The sequence below is a fragment of the Crinia signifera genome, chromosome 5 (assembly GCF_055691185.1).
Source record: "Crinia signifera chromosome 5, ASM5569118v1, whole genome shotgun sequence".
Classification (NCBI taxonomy): Eukaryota; Metazoa; Chordata; class Amphibia; order Anura; family Myobatrachidae; genus Crinia; species Crinia signifera.
The window spans coordinates 180,940,992-180,961,485 of NC_139221.1; the positions used below are offsets into that span (position 1 = coordinate 180,940,992).

A 20,494-nucleotide genomic window follows, 5' to 3' on the forward strand; every position below is an offset into this window, starting at 1 on the left:
AGATGTCCTCGCCTTTAATTTCTTACCTAATTCCCTATACTCTTTCTTGAGGACATCCCACCTACCATTGACTTTGTCGTTGGTGCCGATGTGCACCAAGACCGCCGGGTTGCTCCAAGCCCCTCCCAACAATCTGTCGACTCGGTCCGCGATGTGCCGTACCCGAGCACCCGGGAGGCAACAGACCGTGCGGCGATCGCGGTCCCGATAGCAGATTGCCCTGTCTGTTCTCCTAATGATGGAATCCCCTACCACCACTATCTGCCTTGGTACCTCACTAACTTTCATCCCGTTTGAGCTAGAGGGACCTCTCCTCTGGTTGCTAGAGGGAGCCGTCTCCTCCAGCTCCGTCATTTCGTCTCTATCCTCCCCCGAAACTTTCTGTGCTGTACAGGGGTGCTGTCCTGTACTTTAAAGGGGTTCTGCTTTCCCGTGCTGTACAGGGGGCTGTCCAGTGCTGTAAAGGGGTATGGCTGTCTTGTGCTGTAAAGAGGTGCTGCCCTGTGTGCTGTAAATATAAAGGGCGCTGCCCTGGGTTCTGTAAAAAAAATAAAAAATAAGGTGAGAATATACTGCTCTATGTGCTGAAAAAAATAAAGGGGTGCTGTCCTATAAATAGGAAAACAAAAATTTGGAGAAAAAAAGAAGAACCACTTCCTAGTGCTGAAGCTGCTGCCACTAGTCATGACATTGATGATGCAATTCCATCAACGTTGTCTGCTAAGGCGGATGCCTAATTTCATAAAGGGCATGTAAAATCCAAGAAGAAAAATAACCAAAAAAGAAATTTTAATTATCTGATGGGAAAGGAAAAACTGGCAATATGCCATTCACGACATGAAGTGGCAAGGAAAGACTAATGCATTGGCGTATGTTCATGACTAGTGGTTTAGCTTCTCATTCAGATGGAAGCCATCATCATTCTCAAAAACATTGAAAAAATAAAGCTGGTAAAAGCACAGGAAGCAACTGTGCATTCTACATCGGCGATTTGATATCTAGGCCTGACCCTCCCAACATTGGATGGGAAGAGGAGGCTCCTTCCACCATTTGCATGCCCTCTGCAAGGGCTGGGAGTAGCACCACCAGTCCAGTTGCTGATATTGACATTGAGGATATCACTGTAGAAGTACACCAGTATGAAGATATTGATGTAGCATTAAGGAGGAAGTTGACGAGGAAGATTCTGATGGTGATGTGATTTGTTTAAATAAGGCACATGTGAGGACAGTTCTTGGCTGTGCAAGGAAATAGCCCATTGTGATGCCAGGGTAAAAGTCCAAACAATCCAGACTGTTTGGTCTCAAATTATTTCTATCCAAATCCGGACAACAGTCTAGCAATATGTTGCCTGTGTAAAAGCGTAATAATTAGGGTTAAGGATGCTAGCCACCTCAAAACATTGCAGTGCATTTGCCGAAAGTCATTGTCAAGTTCAGAAACTTTGGCTAAGTGTGTAAGCAGTCCAGTGACACCTAAATCCTTTTTTTTCCTGCTGAATCGAAGCACCTGAAATACACACCACCAACTCCAGCCTCCTTAATTTCCTCCCCAATCAGGATTGGGAGTAGTCCTGCAGGCCATGTCCTAGGCATGACTGACTCCTCTCCCATTCTGCATTCCTCCATAGGATCCTTGATTGCTATGCCTACTGCTGCTACTGTTGTTGTTCTCGCTGCTGGGAGTCAATTGTGATCCCAGATAGAGAGTTGGAAGACCATTTCAACTATTTTAACTAAACACTTGACTGTCCAACAGTCATTTGCAAGAAAGATAAAGTATGACAGCAGTCACCATGTTGCAAAGTGGATTGCCACGGCCATAAAAGTTATGCTGTTGTTAGATGTGCGGACGGTATATGCCAATAGTGCAGTGGGATTTAGACAGTTGATGGACGTACTATGTCTCCGATACCAAATCCCATCTAGATTCCACTTCACTTGGCAAGTAATTACCAGACTATTCAGGGACATTAAGTGTCCTTACTGTCCTGAAAAATGCTGTTCTACCTACTGTCCACTTAACCACAGACATGTAGATAAGTTGAATAGGTCAAACTAAGGACTAAATGACAGTGACAGCTCACTGGATCGATGCATTACTTGCAGCAGCAACAACAGCAGCGGCACCAGCAGCAGCGGCTCACAAATGCCAACTTGTCCTAGGTAGGCTACACTGTGTATCACTGGTTTCCATAAGAGGCACACCGCCTTAGAGAAACTGCAGATAATCATCTCACAATGGCTTTCCCCACTTAGACTCTCCTGGAGATTTGTGCGAGCATTACATCTGGGCAAATTTCAGCCTGTCATATGTTTTGCTTACACAATATATTTGTTGATGCAAATATTTTTGGTATAAAGACAGGAGTGTGCAGCAGATGCTTTTGGGCCACCTTCAACATTCAGCCACTGCATGCAATGACTGGAGTGCCAGCAAACTTTACTGACCCTGCCATCACCTGAAGCAAGAGGTGGTAACAAGGTTGAATTCATCCCTCTATAGGCTTCAGAGGATGGAGGAGCAACAAAAGGCCCTTCAAGCATATACACCCACCTATGGCATAGGCAAAGGAAGGGGAATGCACCTGACTCAAGTGCAATGGAAAATGATTTCTGTGTTGTGCAAGGTTCTCCATCCTTTCAAACTTGGCAAATGTAAAGTCAGATCAGATATTGCCAGCTTGAGTCAGGTCATTCCCCTGATCAGGCATTTGCAGAAGCAGCTGTAGAAATTGAAGGAGGAGCTAAAACAGAGTGATTCTACCAAGTATGTGGGACTTGTGGATGGATCCCTCCTTTCTCTTTGCCAAGATTCCCAAGTGGGTAATCAGTTGAAATCAGAGCACTCTGCAGAGATGCAACGACCTGATGCTGAGAAAATAGTCAGCTAAAGCACAGTGACACAGTAACAGTTCCTCCTTCATTTTCTCCTGCAATTGGTACTTCAAGAAAATTTCCTAGGCAACCCAAGGGCAGTGATGCAGGGCAGTCAGGAGCAACTTTCGACATCTGGTCCAGAATGATCTGATCTGCCAATAATTACTGACATATCTACTGTTACTGAATATGATGCTGTCTTTAAAAGCAGGTAGGCAATGTAACAAAGCAATGAAGAAGGCAAGTCAGATGCTTGGTTGCATAGGGAGAGGTATCAGCAGTAGAAAGAAAGAAGTAATAATGCCACGGTATAGGTCATTGGTACGACCTCACCTAGAGTATTGTGTTCAGTTCTGGGGGCCATATCTCCAGAAGGATATAAATACATTAGAGACTGTACAAAGAAGGGCAACTAAAATGGTGCATGGCCTACATCACAAAACGTACCAGAAAAGACTAAAAGATCTAAATATGTATACTTTAGAGCAGAGAATAGAAAGGGGGTACATGATAGAAACGTTCGAATATATCAAGGGTTTTAACAAGGTACAGGTGGGAGACATTCTTCACAGGAAGAGGAGCAACAGAACATGAGGACATGCACTGAAACTAGAGGGAGGAAGATTCAGGGGAAATGTGAGGAAGAATTACTTCACAGAAAGAGTAGTAGATAAGTGGAATAGCCTCCCATCAGAGGTGGTAGAGGCAAATACAGTAGTACAATTTAAACATGCTTGGGATAAGCATATTGATATCCTTACCTAAAAAATAAGGATCAAATATGGGTTGAGGTAACATGTTTTAAAAAAGGGGGCAGACTAGATGGGCCAAGTGGTTCTTATCTGCCGTCAAATTCTATGTTTCTATCATTAAAAGAATGGTGAACGATTATATTGGTGACAGCATCCAAGTAGCTATGTCAGACAGTCTGTATGTATACTGGAAGGAAAAAGAGGCAATTTGAAAGCTTTTGCACAAACTGGCTTTATATTACCTACTGTATGTTGCCCCCCTCCAGTATGTACTCCAAAAGAGTGTTTAGCACAGCTGGTAACCTTGTCAGCGATTGGCAGAAGAGGTTACTGCCACAAAATGTGGAGATGATGTTCATCAAAATGAATGATAAATTACTCCAGGAGGACCGTTAACAGTAATTGCCTCCAGACTCTACACAGGGATCTGTGATGGTGGATTCCAGCGGGAACAAATTAATACTCTGTGAGGAAGAGTATTTGCACAGTGAAGGGGGTGAGGAATCAGAGGAGGATGATGAGGAGGACATCTTGCCTCTGTAGAGCTAGTTTTGTGGGGCCCAAACAAACCAATCAAAATTACACTGTAAACACTCACAGTTGTGTGGCCAACTGTGTGGCAGACCCTGTCATTGAAATGCTTGATTTGTTAAAGTGTGCATGTCCTGTTTATGCAAAAGGGTGAGTGGGAGAATCCAAAGGCAATTCCATCTTGCACCTCTTTTCTTTGTCTGCCCTATCAGTTTACGGGTGCTGCTGCCTGTCTGCTGTGCTGTGTACTATATATTTGGCTGTTGAATACAGACTTGAGTACAATCTGGACTAGTGTGGGATAACCTTGTCAATCTAAGATACAGTCAGTAGTCCTTGAGCAAGACTAAAGTGTGTTGTCCTGTGTGTGCACCATAGAAATATTAATACAGGGTTGCTTTCTTGTGTGCTGTTGCTGTAGAGGAGTGCTGTCCTGTGTGCTACTGAATTTGACATCTGACCAAATCTCACCCTTTCCAGTGTTGTACTCTAGTAGAGAATGGTATAGCACTCACCTTGATGAGTATCTACTATAGCTGCTCGTCTCTAAGAGGGGGCTGACCTTCTGTAATAACGGCTATAATAAAGGTGTAAAGGCATGCGCTTTGGTAATCTGTATACAATGAGTTATGCTCAAATGAAATGCCATAGTGATCTATAGCAGTGGTTCGCAACCCTGGTCCTCAAGTACCCCCAACAGTGCATGTTTTTCAGGTCACCCAGCAGGTGCATTCATTATTTAGGCACATTTGAAAAGATCCACAGGTGGAGCAAATTATAGCACTTGTGATTTTGTGTGGAGACCTGCAAAACATGCACCGTTGGGGGTACTTGAGGACCAGGGTTGGGAACCACTGATCTATAGCATGAATCTTATCAGATTTCTATTGGTCACAATACCTTATCACAATAACAACAAAAATGCTTGTATTTAAGTGATGGTATTGCAAAAAACGGTGATATAAATCATTTTGGGTTCTGCAAGAATATGTAGTACTTGTTGTATTAAATGTAAGCCCTACTGTACCAGTTTGCGATATTTACCAGTCACAGAGTCTGATTTAATATCAAAACAACCTAAACCATATTCTTGTGAAAGCAATAATCAATAATGAAGGGCACTAAGGGCCTTATTCTAGTTCACTCTTTCTGACAAAATCCTTCTTAGATGGACAAAACCATGTGCACTGCAGGGAGGCAGATGTAAAATGTGCAGAGAGAATTAGATTTGGGTGAGTTATTTTGTTTCTGTGCAGGGAAAATATTGACTGCTTTATTTTTACACTGCAATATAGATCTCACTTTGAAGTAAAACTCCACCCAAATCTAATTCTATCTGCACAAGTAACATCTGCCCCACCTGCAGTGCACATGGTTTTGTCCATCTAAGAAGGATTTTGTCATAAAGAGTGAACTAGAATAAGGCCCTAAGTGGTTACTTATGCTGACAACACATCAAACCAACTTTTCTAAAACCCTTCAAACCTCTAACCATCCAACTTGACAATCCAACTAAAACAGTTCCCCACACATCAAACCAACTTTTCTTCCAACCATTAAACTTTTTTTTTTGTTTAAGTTCAGCCAACCTCTGTCCAACTTCTGATGTCACAGAAGTGGGCAGGGAGTGCCTGCCTGTTTTGAACATTTTTTTATAAAAAAATTCTGTTTATTTCAGTGAACTGGAGCCTTTCTTCCAAAACGTGTATTTTTTGGGGTTAACTACAGTTCCAAACACAGTTGGCCTGTCTAGGAAATTTTGTTCTTGCAGATCAGGGGTGGCCAGGCTTTTGTGACCCAGGATCTATTTTTTGTACACTTATTGGTGATCTCCCCCTCTGCAAAACAATATTCCCCTCCCAGGGCAATACGCCCCTTACACATTATTCCACACAATATGAGCCAAAATTCACATTATTCTAGTACAATGTTGCATTATACATGTATCCTCTATGTTCTGTGCATGTGCCACAGTCAGCAGGGATGGCTCTTAAAAGTCATAAACCACTTCATGTTTCCAGTTGTACCCCGATTTATGTGCTAGCAATCCTCGTGGCACAGTGTACTGTAGATGCCTTGTACTGACCGCCGAACAAGCAGCCCCCCGCCAGAGCGGAACAAGAGAGTTGTGGGTCCAGGTGCAAAAATATGGTTGGGGCCCCCCAAACACACACAGAAAAAAACTGTTTTTTTTTACCCTTCAAATTTAAAGCCCATTAAACATTATGCCGCATACCGCAATGCCAATTACACATTAACACCGTAATGCCCATTACACATTATGCCACACATGTAATACCCATTAAACCATAATGCCCATTACACATTTTCACACACTAATGCCCATTACACATTGTTATACACCATAATGCCCATTACATTGGGCCTTATTTTGGTTCATTCTTTCTGACAAAATCCTTCTTAGATGGGCAAAACCATGTGCACTGCAGGTGGGGCAGGTGTTACTTTTGCAGAGAAAATTAGATTTGGGTGGGGTTTTACTTCAAAGTGAGATCTATATTGCAGTGTAAAAATAAAGCAGTCAGTATTTTCCCTGCACAGAAACAAAATTACTCACCCAAATCTAATTCTCTCTGCACATGTTACATCTGCCCCCCTGCAGTGCACATGGTTTTGTCCATCTAAAGGGGTGTACACACGGAGCACATTTTTGCTATTTTCTAAGCAATCTGACTAGATTGCTTAGAAAGTAAGCACAGATCTCTCTGTGTGTATGCTCCGAGAGATTAAATATCTCTTGCTAACTAAGTCAGTGCATGCAGTCAAAATCTAGTCAAATTGCTTAGCAAATGACTGCAAATCTCTCTGTGTGTACAGAATGAGAGATACTGATCACAATCTCTCATTCTGAACCATTACCCTGACTTTTTTTGCTTAAGCAAAATTGCTTAGCAAAATCGCTTAGCAAAATCACTTAGCACAAATCTCTGCATGTGTATGTGCTCCCCATGGGTGATCTTGACACCAGCGAAATTGCTTAGCAAAATAGCTTAGCAAAATAGCTTAGATCAGATCTCTACGTGTGTATGCCCCTTAAGAAGGATTTTGTCAGAAAGAATGAACCAAAATAAGGCCCATTGTTACACACCATAATGCACATTGCACCGCAGTGCCCATTACCTATTATGCTACACATAATAATGCCCATGACATAATATTCCCCACACTGTAATGTCCCTTACACATTATGCTGCACAGAGTGCCCCGCAGTACTGCTGCTTATACAGTTAATACAACCATTATTGCCCATTACACATAATTCCCCCAGTAGTGTCCACTATGTTTTGCAGCCCGACATCAGGCATCCATCCTCCGCCAGCATAATAGTTGCCAGCGTAATGGTTGGGTCTGCCCTGTCAGGGAGAGAGAGCAGATGAGAGACACACAGAGGAGATAGACAGGGAAATAGCATATGAAGAGGTATGCATTGGGAGACATTGAGAGAGAGCAGGTGAGAGGCATGCAGGGGGAGAGATAAGGAAGTCCCTAGCTGTCCATTCCTTGCAGTATCCCTGGAGTTAGTGTCCACTTCTGTAGGTCTGACTTCTGGCTTGGAGTCACCATCAATTGCTACCTGTGCACAGGTCCCAGCTCTATCTTTATATGGGGGCCGTGGCTGATGGGACCCTGACAGGTGTGATCATCAGGAATGAAGCATGTAATGTACCTGCAGGTCACGCTAGTGCAGGCTAGCTGTTGTTGAGGCTGTCAGTCCCACTTATATCTTCCGGCAGCAGGAGGCCCATTGAAATCTTGACTGTTAGGGACAGTGCAGCTGTAGTATAAATGGGTGGCAATCTCAATGCATATTCTGTCCCTGGCTGTCAGTCCACAATGACGATTGGCTGCCCCGGCCTGAGGCCATTTCAAATGTAGCGCCACTGCCTGATGGGCCCCCAGAGCCAAACTATAACTTTGTGGGCCCATAGCAAAATATACATATGGCGCTGCAGTGGGGGGCTTGTGGCTCACACAAGCCAGCAGGAAGGCACCCTCCAGTTGCACCTGGGGAGGTTTCGCTGAGCCTGTCCCCAGCAGCGGCCGGTGGGGCAGCCATCATTCCCCATCACCCGGCAACTTGCAGAGACTGTACGGTGTGGATGTACATTCAGCAGCAGAGATGGTGCAGGTACTCCTGGACCTGGCACCTGGATGGACAGCGGCGGGGACTGTATGGTGGTGCAGGCTCACCTGGATCTGGCTGGGGGCTGCAGAGGTAAAGTAGGTGGACACTATTGGATAGTGTCCACCTACTTATCATGCAGTTGGCAGTGTGTTCCACCACACATCAGAGCAATCAGCTGGGAAAAATCAAACAGGTTTGATTTTTCCCAGCTAGTTGGAACGACCGTTTTGGGCCATTTATTAGCGTTTCTGGCGGTGTGGGAGCAAACAGCTGATAATTGTTAGCTCCCACACACTAGAAAGATTATCATTCCAACCAGCCAAAAGTAGGCAGGTTGGAACGACATCTTTCTGATGTGTGGCTGGCATTAGGCACTCTAATATAAGGCAATCAATAAATCAAGAGTTGAAAGAGAAGATTCCTTTTTAGCCAAAGTCGGTACTTGTGAGTTATCTGGGCGTCCGATTTTTTGATTGTATGCCTTAAGTTAAGGCATACAATCAGATGCGATGCGATGCGATATCGCATCGCATCGCATCGCATGCGACCATCGGATGCGATGACCCGATTTTTCCATAGGAATCAATGTTAAAATGGACTGAGTCCATTTTAACATGGAATTCAATGGGAAAAATGGGTCCTTTTCATACCCCTACTATCCAAGTGGGCATGGAGTTGGATATAAACCTGTGGCGAGCGTAGCGAGCCACCGAGCCCGAAGCGTGGCGAGCGAAGCGAGCCCCGCGAGGGGACGGTATTCCGTGTCCCCTCGCGGGGCTCGCTAAGCTCGCCACGCTTCGGGCTCGGTGGATCGCTACGCTCGCCACAGGTTTATATCCAACTCCATGCCCACTTGGATAGTAGGGGTATGAAAAGGACCCCTTTTTCCCATTGAATTCCATGTTAAAATGGACTCAGTCCATTTTAACATTGATTCCTATGGAAAAATCGGGTCATCGCATCGCATCGCATCGCATCCGATGGTCGCATGCGATGCGATGCGATGTCCCGATCCGACCCGATTTAAAAATCGGACGCCCGGATAACTCACAAGTACCCCAAAGTCTAACTGCTGAAGCAGCTTTGGATTGTGTGCACACTCGCCAAGAAGATGTACAGTATGTGTTGTACCCCAGTCTGTCTTCACCAGCTACAAGCTTCTTTTTTTAAGAATCATCTTTTTCAAAAATCATCTCAATTTCGACAGCATAATTTTAAAGTATAACCTTTTTCAAAGATCATCTTCCTCTTACCTCTTCTCAGAATCTGAAAACTCATCAAAAATGGAGGTTGGTTGTTTCTGAGAATTTGGACAGCTTTTTTCAGGGGGACCAAGTGTCACTGAAATGATGGGTTTATTAAACTGTTTTCCTTGCATTATGTGCTCTTTGGTGTGTAGTATTTAAAACTCCCATCATGTCTGACACTGTAATGCCACTGCTAAATGTGCCACGTTTGTGCCGCCCACTTGTGTCGCTTAGTGTAGTCATCAAGCTACCTCAGTGCAAATGTAAATGGTCTTAATGACAACGTTTGGAGGCTTTCACCCTTTTATCAAGACATGCATTCTTCATTCACCATTCCCAAATGTGGTGCAGTGGCCTTTGACCACATATTGCTTAAATAAACAACAGAGTGCTCCACACTCACCAGAGTAAACTCACTCACCATAGTACATAAATAATGTGGTTTTTGTTCATGGGTTGATAAATGCACGTTAGAATCATGATTAGGGTGTCTAGTATATGAAGTGTGTATAAAGGGGGAAATTATCTAAAGGAAATTTGTAAAAAAATCCCGAAAATACAGCAATTCGTATTCGTATTGATGTGCTATCAATATGAATACGAATTGCAGTATTTTCGGGATAGTAAATGTCAAAAATATGTGTATTTCTGGATACAAATACACCTATTTTTTACAAATTTCCTTTAGTAAATATACCACAAAGTGTCAACATTAGAAACATTATACTGGTGTGTCATTCGTTTATTTTCAACTGTGACTTGATTCCTCCTCTCTCCTTCTCATCAACAGGTAAACATATTCAGATTACTATTGCAGACAATTTCAACTGCTTGCAGAGAAGTACTACTTGGTAAACCTATTCAGATCACTAATGCAGACAATCTAAACTGCTTGTACTGAAGTATTACTAGGTAAATCTTTTCAGATCACTATTGCCTATATCAGCTGCTTCTACTGAAGTAAGTAAGTTTAATTCATATAGCACACTTTCTCCAACAGGACTCAAGGCGCTTCTATTACTTGACCAACTACTACTTTCATTGGATTTAAATGATCTGTGTTTTAGAGCATAGCAGGGATTAAATTGCATTTTTTTAACACTTTAAAAAACAGTTTTAAGCGGATTCTGTACTATGTTACAAACTTACAGTGATTGAGTGTGATTTACTGACCTTACATTTGTTAGGAGGTGGAGGGTCACTGTGTGGGGATGGGGTAGGAATCAGGATAACCATGTTTCTGCCAACATATTTATTAAGTATATAAGTTAGTATGCAGAACCATTAGGATGCTATTGTGTCTAGTATATGGTGCTTAGTTATAAAGGGCATTATTCTAGTTCGCTCTCTGACAAAATCCTTCTTAGATGGACAAAACCATGTGCACTGCAGGAGGGCAGATGTAAAATGTGCAGAGAGAATTAGATTTGGGTGAGTTATTTTGTTTCTGTGAAGGGTAAATACTGCTTGCTTTATTTTTACACTGCAATATAAATCTCACTTTGAAGTAAAACCCCACCCAAATCTAATTATATCTGCACAAGTTACATCTGCCCCCCCTGCAGTGCACATGGTTTTGTCCATCTAAGAAGGATTTTGTCAGAAAGAGTGAACTAGAATAAGGCCCAAAGTTTCAGGTTAAAATCATCATCAGCATTATACCAATGTTAAACAGAAGGCAAACAAACAACAAACCAACTTTACTACAGGCCTACCCCTCAAGATGAGCAGGGAGTTGTGGGGAAGAACACTAGGACCAGGCTTAGCAGGGGCATTTCCATCATAATTCATTTTTCTCCCCACATTTTGACTAACCAGTACTGCTTCCATGAGACAAGGAAATGTATCAATACTATGTTATGTTATTACCAATGTTACCCTCTTTGTTGGCTATCTGCAAATGTGTTCTTACCATATGCTTTTTAAAAACAATTCTAACAGCATGCTCCTACCCAACTGATTGCACACTCTGCCAGCGGTGATCTATACAGTGCACCTCAGATAGTTGCCTCAGATTCTTACTCCTTGGGTAGGATGTTCTTCACATGGATCATCACCAGGGGTTAAAGCAGGGCTGTGCAACACCGGCCCTCCAGATGTTAATGAACTACACATCCCAGGATGCTTTGCATTAGTTTTGCTATGTGGTCATGCTGAAACTGATACAAGGCATGCTGGGATGTGTAGTTCATCAACATCTGGGTTAAAGTGAGCAGGAACTGGTGGAACTGGGTTCCAGCACCTCTAATGGTTGGGGGAACTGAGTTCCACCTGTACCACAGCCCTGAACAGTAATTCCTACAGAAAAGCCTGTCCCAGCGGCTTTTTCTTCTGGCATGGCATATGTGATGTCATGCCATCACTGCTGCTGAAGTGAAGAAGAGCCACTAAGAACAGCAGGCTCTGTGCATGCTGCAGTCAGGTGAGATGGGACTGGAGTGACACAGAGAGGTTGGGAAGCTTCTGAGGGGACATGGGGCATGGAGCTGCTGAGGGACATGGACAGTGAGTGCTGGAGGGACACAGGGCCTAGAGCTGCTGAGGGACATGGACAGTGAGCTGCAGGAGTGACAGAGACAGATGTGTATAAGCAGCACAACTGTGGACATTATGTGTATAAGGGGCACTACTGTGTGATTTAATATGAATCAAGGGCACTACATGTGGTGTAATGTGTATACGATTGTGCTAATGTGTTTTATAATTATAATTGGTGTTACTACTTTGTGACATTGGGCCTTATGCTAGTTCACTCTTAGAGGCAATTCCTTCTCAAATGGACAAAACCATGTGCACTGCAGGTGGGGCAGATATAACATGTGCAGAGAGAGTTAGATTTGGGTGGTGTTTTGCTTCAAAGTGAGATCTATAGTCCAGTGTAAAAATAAAGCAGTCAATATTTTCCCTGCACAGAAACAAATTAACTCACCCAAATCTAATTCTATCTGCACCTGTTACATCTGCCCCCCTGCAGTGCACATGGTTTTGTCCATCTGAAAAGGAATTTGCCTCTAAGAGTGAACTAGAATAAGGCCTTATATGCACTGCAGGGGGGCAGATGTTACTTGTGCAGAGATAATTAGATTTGGGTGAGTTATTTTGTTTCTGTGCGGATTAAATACTGGCTGCTTTATTTTTACACTGCAATATAGATCTCACTTTGAAGTAAAACCCCACCCAAATCTAATTCTCACAAGTAACATCTGCCCCCTGCAATGCACATGGTTTTGTCCATCTAATAAGGATTTTGTCAGAAAGAGTGAACTAGAATAAGGCCCTATGCCCCTTCCTTATAGGACCATTATCCCTTTATGGGAGTTAGGGCACAAATTCCCTGGCACTGGTCTAGGCCAGGGACTGGTAACTGGCAGACAGAGGGTCCATCTCCAGACCGCAAAGGATACAAAAGTGGACCGTCTAAACTCCTGAAACTAGCAGTGCGGCACTGCTAGATTCAGGAGTATAGATGGTCCGCTTCTCTATCCGCCTGCAGCGGTCCGAGGGATGCATTGCAGCTGGTATGCGGGTGATGTCCCTGTGCACCCACGCACAGCTGGTGAGATCAGTCGGTGCCACGTGTTGAGGCTGCCGCAGCACTGAGAGAACACTGCAGCAGCAGGAAGGCAGGAGGGACCCGCCGGGAGCAGCTGTGGCAGCGGTGATTGTGACAGCCAACTCCCAGTAAGATGGGAGTATTTTACTGGGATGGGAGTATTTTTTTTGTATATGAAATGCAGTGGGAGGGTAATGGGGAGGGGGGGGGGTCACTCAGGTAAATGGGATAGTTTTGTGCCCCCTCAATAAATATATAAATATACAAATATATATATCCTTTGAAAAAGGCGTCTGTTCGCCGAAACGGTCCGTCAGGACACTGCCCATGGAGTGGACTTTCACTGTGCTGCTGCCACTTAGATGATGTGGATGTGAATAAGCTGCTGTCTACCCATGTGATGAGTACCATGATCTGTTTCTCACATTAAATTGTTTTTTTTTGCATTATTGAATGTGCTTGATGTGCTGGTCCTTCCATATGCAGTGGATACACATTTGCTGCATGTGTAAACAATTCTGTATCTAATTACGACCTGGCACTCAGAATTATTCAAGGAGCGGTGTGCGTTCCCTACAAGCAACTTATATATATATATATATATATATATATATTGTTTCTGGACCTCGATCAAAATAATTATTAATATACGGACTAATATAAAATTACCTGCCTACCTCTGGTCTAGGCTCTGCTGCCTAAAAGGGGAGGGGGGTGTCGGTGTTAGGGGAAATGAGTTCCACGACCTCTCCGGGACCACTTTAAGTCCTGATCATCACAAACAGGGTATATCATACCAATACACAAATGTCACTTTTACCTTATATGCATTGGGCCCTTGTATGTCTTACCTCCAACAGTGTAACCTTCAAAGTGCAACCAACATGGCTGCCTCACTTGGTACACTTGTGGTTGGGAGGAAAAAATAAATGCAAATAATGTTTTTTTAGGGGATCCTACTCTAAGCTTTTGGGTACTGCAATCACCCCATGTTTTGTCATAGTACACAGTGCACCCAAGATGGCTGCTTCACCTGGTTCACCTTGTGAGGGAAGAATATACAACTTGGGGAAGTTTTTACCCAGAATGCCTACACCAATCCTGCCTTATGCTTAATGTGCACTTGTGGCTTTTATATTTATGTCTGCGTGTCTTTTCTGTTGCTGTATTACTTATATTTTCTGTATTATGTCATTGATTTTGATGTTTGTAAATAAAATGTCGGAGAAAAAGAACTATATCAATAAATATTATTAACGCATCTTAGTCAAACTGCAAGTATGCTACCTGGTATAAAATGTACCTGCTCATGGCTTTTTTCAGTTCGACAATATTTTGACAGGTTCTCAAGGACAGATTAAGGAGATTAAGGTTATGGAGAGGGACTTTAAGTGAAATTAGTTTTTCAGAGTTGCAGGTTCTCTTGTTTGGGAAGCTTGTTGACCTGTATTGGTACTGGTGATAATGTGTAGGAAACTTGATGGCTTTATATAGCTCTTACACATGAGACAAGATATGGCAAGGGGAATTGATGAATACAGGATCAATGTTTTTTACCATCCACGTGTACATGAGGTGATATTCTGCATCGGTTCAGAGTATTCAGAAACTCTACAGGGTAATCAATGGTGCCCTCCACATCCACCATGGAATCAACCAAAAACACTTTTTACACTTTTGGGGTTGATATTTTTTAAATAATACCTTTGATTTGGGTGCCTACGTCACAAACGAAAGCTACTGTCTAAATTGTTCCTAGTCTTCATGGTTCCAGAGAATTTGTGATGAGTCAGCATGTGGCATTTTGGCTTTTATATATGTAGATTTATATAGTATCATGTTTGTTTCTAATGATTATGATTCCAATGCATGGCATACATCACAAAACGTACCAGGAAAGACTAAAAGATCTAAATATGTATACTTTGGAGCAGAGAAGGGAAAGGGGGGACATGATAGAAACTTTCAAATATATCAAGGGTTTTAACAAGGTACAGGTGGGAGACATTCTTCACAGGAAGAGGAGCAACAGAACACAAGGACATGCACTGACCTAGAGGGAGGAAGATTCAGGGGAAAATTGAGGAAGAATTACTTCACAGAAAGAGTAGTAGATAAGTGGAATAGCCTCCCATCAGAGGTGGTAGAGGCAAATACAGTAGTACAATTTAAACATGCTTGGGATAGGCATATTGATATCCTTACAAAAAAACAAGGATCAAAATAAGGATCAAATATGGTTTGAGGTAACATGTTTAAAAAAAAAGGGGCAGACTAGATGGGCCAAGTGGTTCTTATCTGCCGTCAAATTCTATGTTTCTATGTTTCTATGATTACTTATTATGAATTATGTTTATATAAATATATCTAGAGCATTGGGTCATTGGGGCCACTGTATACAAACAGCAATTGTAAATTGACATTTAATGTTGTCTGTGTGCTATGTGTTTTCTGTGTTCTGTAAAGACTTATTCACATGTGTCTCTTGTACCAGATAGTGGAAAACACACAGTAATTATATTTGCTGAAACACCTAGGGCAGACTGCTAGAGTACTTGCTGATGCATATGGATACTATTTAGCAGCTTTGTAAGGAATGTTGCTACTATGTACTTTGCATTTAAGATGCAGCATCAGAACATGACAGATAAGTGTAACATTCAAAGGATCAGTTAAATACATCTTTTGGTGGCTTTGACCATTGCTCTATATTCCACAAGTTTATACTCACTTCAAAGAATATAGAAGTGTTATATGTACGAATGTTACAATGCATGTACGTGTCACAAAAAAAAATAACAAAGCCAATTTGTTAACAGAGAAATTTTTTCCTATACCAAAGGATTCAGTTTAAATGTTGCTATTCATCCAGCCTATGGGAGGGGATCCAATCAGCATATTGGCATCCAGGATGCTAGCAGTCAGAATCATGACACTGATGAAAAGATACTTCTTACAATGCCAGCTTGGGAATCCCGATTGTTCGCATCCTGGGGCATCCCAGTATGCCAGGGCTGGATACAGTTTGGCCATGGAGAGAGGACGGTGGGGATCAAGTTTACATAGTATAGCAGTATAGGGGAGGATAGGGTTAGGCTGCAAGGATGGGAGGGTTAGTGTTAGGAACAGGGGAGAGGGTTAGGTTTAGTCTGCAGAATGAGAGAGGGTGAGAATGCTGGAGGAAAGGTTAGGTTAGTCATTGGGGATAGGATTAGGCTATGGGAGGGGAATGTTAGGCACGGTGTGTGTTTATGTGTGTGCATGTGTGTGTGTGTGAGTTAGGGTTTGATTTGGACAGGATCATTTATCGACACTAAGCTGCAGCTATCAGAATTGGGTATGTACTAGTGTGACACCCCAGAATTTGGAAGTGCCCCTCATTCTAGCTTGGGGGTATTCCTTTGGACAGCTCCTATGTACCCCATTGCCCCAAAACAGAAAGGTTGCCAGGCAACCGACTTACTGGGCCTTCCGAGGTGCAGGAGAGAGAGGGCCTGTGATTGCTGGCGCCGAGCAGGTGCCCTCTGCGTGACCTGCAGCGACACCCTTCCTATGCAAACCCCCTTGTCATTGGAAGAGGGAGAAGAGCGCGAAAAGGAGAGGCGGGGCTGACCTGTGAGGAAAAGTGCGGAGACAGAGAGCCAGCGAAAACGGCAGAGGAGTCTCCGGCAGCGTGTGCGCAGCAGAGACCCAGCGTGAGCAGGAGACGCTGAAGAACGGGCAGTGATTGACAGCCTGACCCGGCGGGTGGTTTGTCCGCGGCTAAGACCCGGCCGTGTGTGCAGAGGAGCACCCACCAAGAGAAGTGACCTGACCCGGCACCTGCATGACCTCGCGGTGACATCTGGAGCTGCTCATCCTCCTCCACTGGAGCCTGCAGCCTCGGCCCCAACACCCGGCAGTCATGTAGCAGGGAGAGGAAGAAGTGCCACTGATACCCGCACCCAGAGCCTGGCTGAGGACAACTGCCGCTACCTACCCCAGCAGACAGAGGAGGAAGAGAGCGAAAGCCAGCGGGTCTGACCTAGAGAGAGGAGGACGATGCAGCAGACGGTGCGAGTTCTGGAAGGACAGCGGAAGTTCGCAGACGAGGCGAAGTTGGCAAAGCCTGGGTCACAGATTGGCGACCAATTCTACTCCTGCCTAATTTCGAACACATCATCTTTTGTAAGGCCAGAATTGGCCCCGGAGGAGGAGCATATGACACCATCCTAGAGTCCTATGAACATGATGGCCACCTACCGTTTGCTGTCGCCAGAACGTTGGCTCGAACATTGACTACCCGATCAAGCTCTACCAACATTGCCCAGTTGCCAGAATCTTTCAGGTCGATTTTCAGGACGTGGTTGTGCATAATGTGACCTCCGTGACGGATGGCGAAGGAGACGAGGAGAGGCCACCAGACACGTGTGGTGAGAAAGCATGGTGGGAAGAGATCCAAATAGGAGGCCCCGACACCACCGACCCAGAACGTCAAGGTATCCTCAAGATCGTCCGGAGAAATGCAGTGGCGTTCAGCCAAAATCCGTCTGATTTCGGAAGAGCTAAAGATGTGTGCCACTACATCTCGACGGGGACCAACCCCCCCATCAAGAAGAGGCACAGGCCTATTCCTCCCGCAATGTACCAGTCGGTGAGAAACATGATTGACGAAATGAAAGAAGCGGGAGTCGTGCGAGAAAGCAATAGACCGTGGGCTTCTCCGATAGTAATCGTAAAAAAGATGGACGGCAGTCTACGGTTTTGCATTGATTATCGCAAGCTCAACGCAGTGACGCACTAGGACGCCTATCCACTACCCCGCATAAAAGAGTAATTGACGGCGTTGAATACCGCAGGCTTCTTCTCCACGCTGGACCTCATGAGTGGATATTGGCAAGTCCCGATGGCTCCCGAGGACATTTAGAAGACCGCGTTCACGACGCCGATGGGACTCTTCGAATTCGAAAGAATGCCTTTCGGGCTGTGCAACGCGCCCGCCTCGTTCCAAAGGCTAATGGAGCATTGCCTCGGTCACCACAATTTCGAAATGATATTGTTATACCTGGATGATGTTGTAATTTTCTCGAGGACCTATGAAGAGCATCTCCAGCACCTGGAGGAGGTATTCCGGTTGCTAGCCAAGTCCGGGTTGAAGCTTAAACCAGCAAAGTGCCACCTCCTCAAGCCAGAAGTGGCCTACCTGGGACATATCGTCGGTGCACAGGGCGTGAGACCAGATCCCGATAAAATCCAGGTCGTCCGGGACTGGCCGGTGCCCCGCTCAGTGCGGGAGGTGAGAAGTTTCCTAGGCTTTGGTGGCTACTACCGACGATTCGTAGAGGGCTTTGCCAGTCTCTCCGCCCCACTCCATGAACTGCTGAGAGGAAAGTCTGGTCAAGAGAAGAGAGGAAGGGGTCTGCCCTGGGCGATTGGGGGCCCGAGCAACAACCGGCATTTGAGCAGCTGAAGGCCTCCTTGACAAACACACCCTTGTTGGCTTACCCCGATTACGAGAAGCCTTTTCAAGTATACACAGATGCAAGCCACAAGGGACTAAGAGCGGAGATGTCTCAGATACAAGACGGAAAGGAAAGGGTGATCGCGTATGCCAGCAGGGGACTCCGCAAGACCGAGCGCAACTGCAAGAACTACAGCACCTTCAGACTTGAGTTGCTCGCCCTGATCTGGGGCTTCACAGAAAAAATTAAGAATTACCTCGCAGCGACGCCCTTCGTCATCAAGACGGACAATAACCCTTTAGCCCATCTGACCACAGCTCAGTTAGGGGTCATGGAGCAACGCTGGGTCTCACGCCTCGCCAACTTCCAATATACAGTATCCTACAGAAGTGGCAAAGGAAACGGGAACGCGGAAGCCTTATCCCGCCTCCCTGTGGGGGATGTGGCAGAAGAGAGTGGGGACATCGCAGAAGAGCTGGAAACTCCACTGTTCCAGACCGAGGAAAGAACCATGGTCTACTCCGAACCCCTGTCGGTTGCCACCAACAAACCTGATACCTTCCCCACCTTTGGGATGCCCGAGATAGACTGGTCTGAAGTTCAGCAGAAGAGTCCTGTGATTCGAGACCTCATCCGCCTCCTTCAAAGATGCTGTGGGTTAACTAAAGAGCAGAGATAGACAGCTGATCCAGAACTGGTTAAATTACTAAGGCACAGAGGCCAGTTACAGAAACAGCAGGGCCTGCTGGTGCGCCTCCACCCAGGAACCCACCAGACCACCACGCAAGTGATTGTCCCGCGACAACAGGCCACAAGGTTGCTCAAAGCTTACCATGATGCCTCCGGCCACTTCGGCACTCAGAAAACCGAAGCAGTCTTGAGGACCAGATTCTTCTGGATCGGCATGAGGGAAGACATCGAGCAGTGGTGCCGGAAGTGCTTGCCTTGCAGCCTCAAGAAACATCCAGAGGCCAGTGAAAAGGACCCCCTGCATCCCATCAAGAGTACCTACCCCCTAGGTACTTTATGTGGCAATTGACCACATAAAACTGGAGCCCAGCTCAAGTGGATACACTTATGCCTTGACGATGACTGACCATTATACCAAATTCCTGGTGGTAGTGCCTGTTCGCGACTTGACAGCCAAGACAATGGCTGAACTGTTCTGGAAGAACTTTGTGAAGCCATATGGGTACCCAGACAGGGTGTTGACCGACCAAGGGCCCGCTTTTAACTCTCAGCTGTTCCATGAATTGTGCTCCACATACGGCTGCAAGAAGGTCCAGACTACAGCGTACCACCCCCAGGGCAACGGACAGTGCAAAAGGGCCAATAGAACCATCTTGGGGATGCTCCGGAGCCTATCCACCGAACAACGCACCCGCTGGCCGACTCTGCTTCCCGAGCTCACCTACATGTACAACAATGTGGAACATTACTCCACGGGGTTTACTCCCTACTACCTCCTGTTTGGCCGACATGGAAAGCTGCCAAAAGACATGGAGCTGTTGCCCGGCCTAGACAACCAGCCCCGCTCACAACAAAGTTGGGTGCAAGAACACCAGCAGAGGATGGAGAACGCTCGTGAGATCGTAGAAAAGAGGATGGAAGCAGTGCACATCAGACAAGAGACCGACTACAACACAAATGCACAACCCACGCCACTCCAGATAGGCGACAGGGTCTGGAAGAGGAAGCACCATCGCTCAAGGAAACTGGATACAATGTGGGAGACTGCCCAGTACAACGTGCTTCGCTTCCCTGCTGGTGATGTCTATACCTACCAAATCCAACGTAACCTTGATGGACCTGTCCTCATTGTATCCATAAACCAATTGAAGCTGTGTGTCGGGGGACCTCTGCTAGAAGAAGAAGAAGATACACTCAACAAGGAACCCATTGACACTACTGAACCCATTCCCCTTCATGATCCAATTGAACTGT

The 20,494-nt window shown here is 45.0% G+C and overlaps 1 long non-coding RNA gene across 4 annotated transcripts in view; it reads left to right on the forward strand.

The window, feature by feature from the left end:
- The window catches only part of LOC146080721 (uncharacterized), a 65,572-nt gene that overhangs the window by 17,197 nt on the left and 27,881 nt on the right, over positions 1-20,494 (forward strand). For all 4 annotated transcript variants that reach the window (XR_014474964.1, XR_014474962.1, XR_014474965.1 and 1 more), the window contains one exon: positions 10,347-10,468. This is a non-coding gene — a long non-coding RNA (uncharacterized LOC146080721). The remainder of the gene's footprint in view (positions 1-10,346; positions 10,469-20,494) is intronic.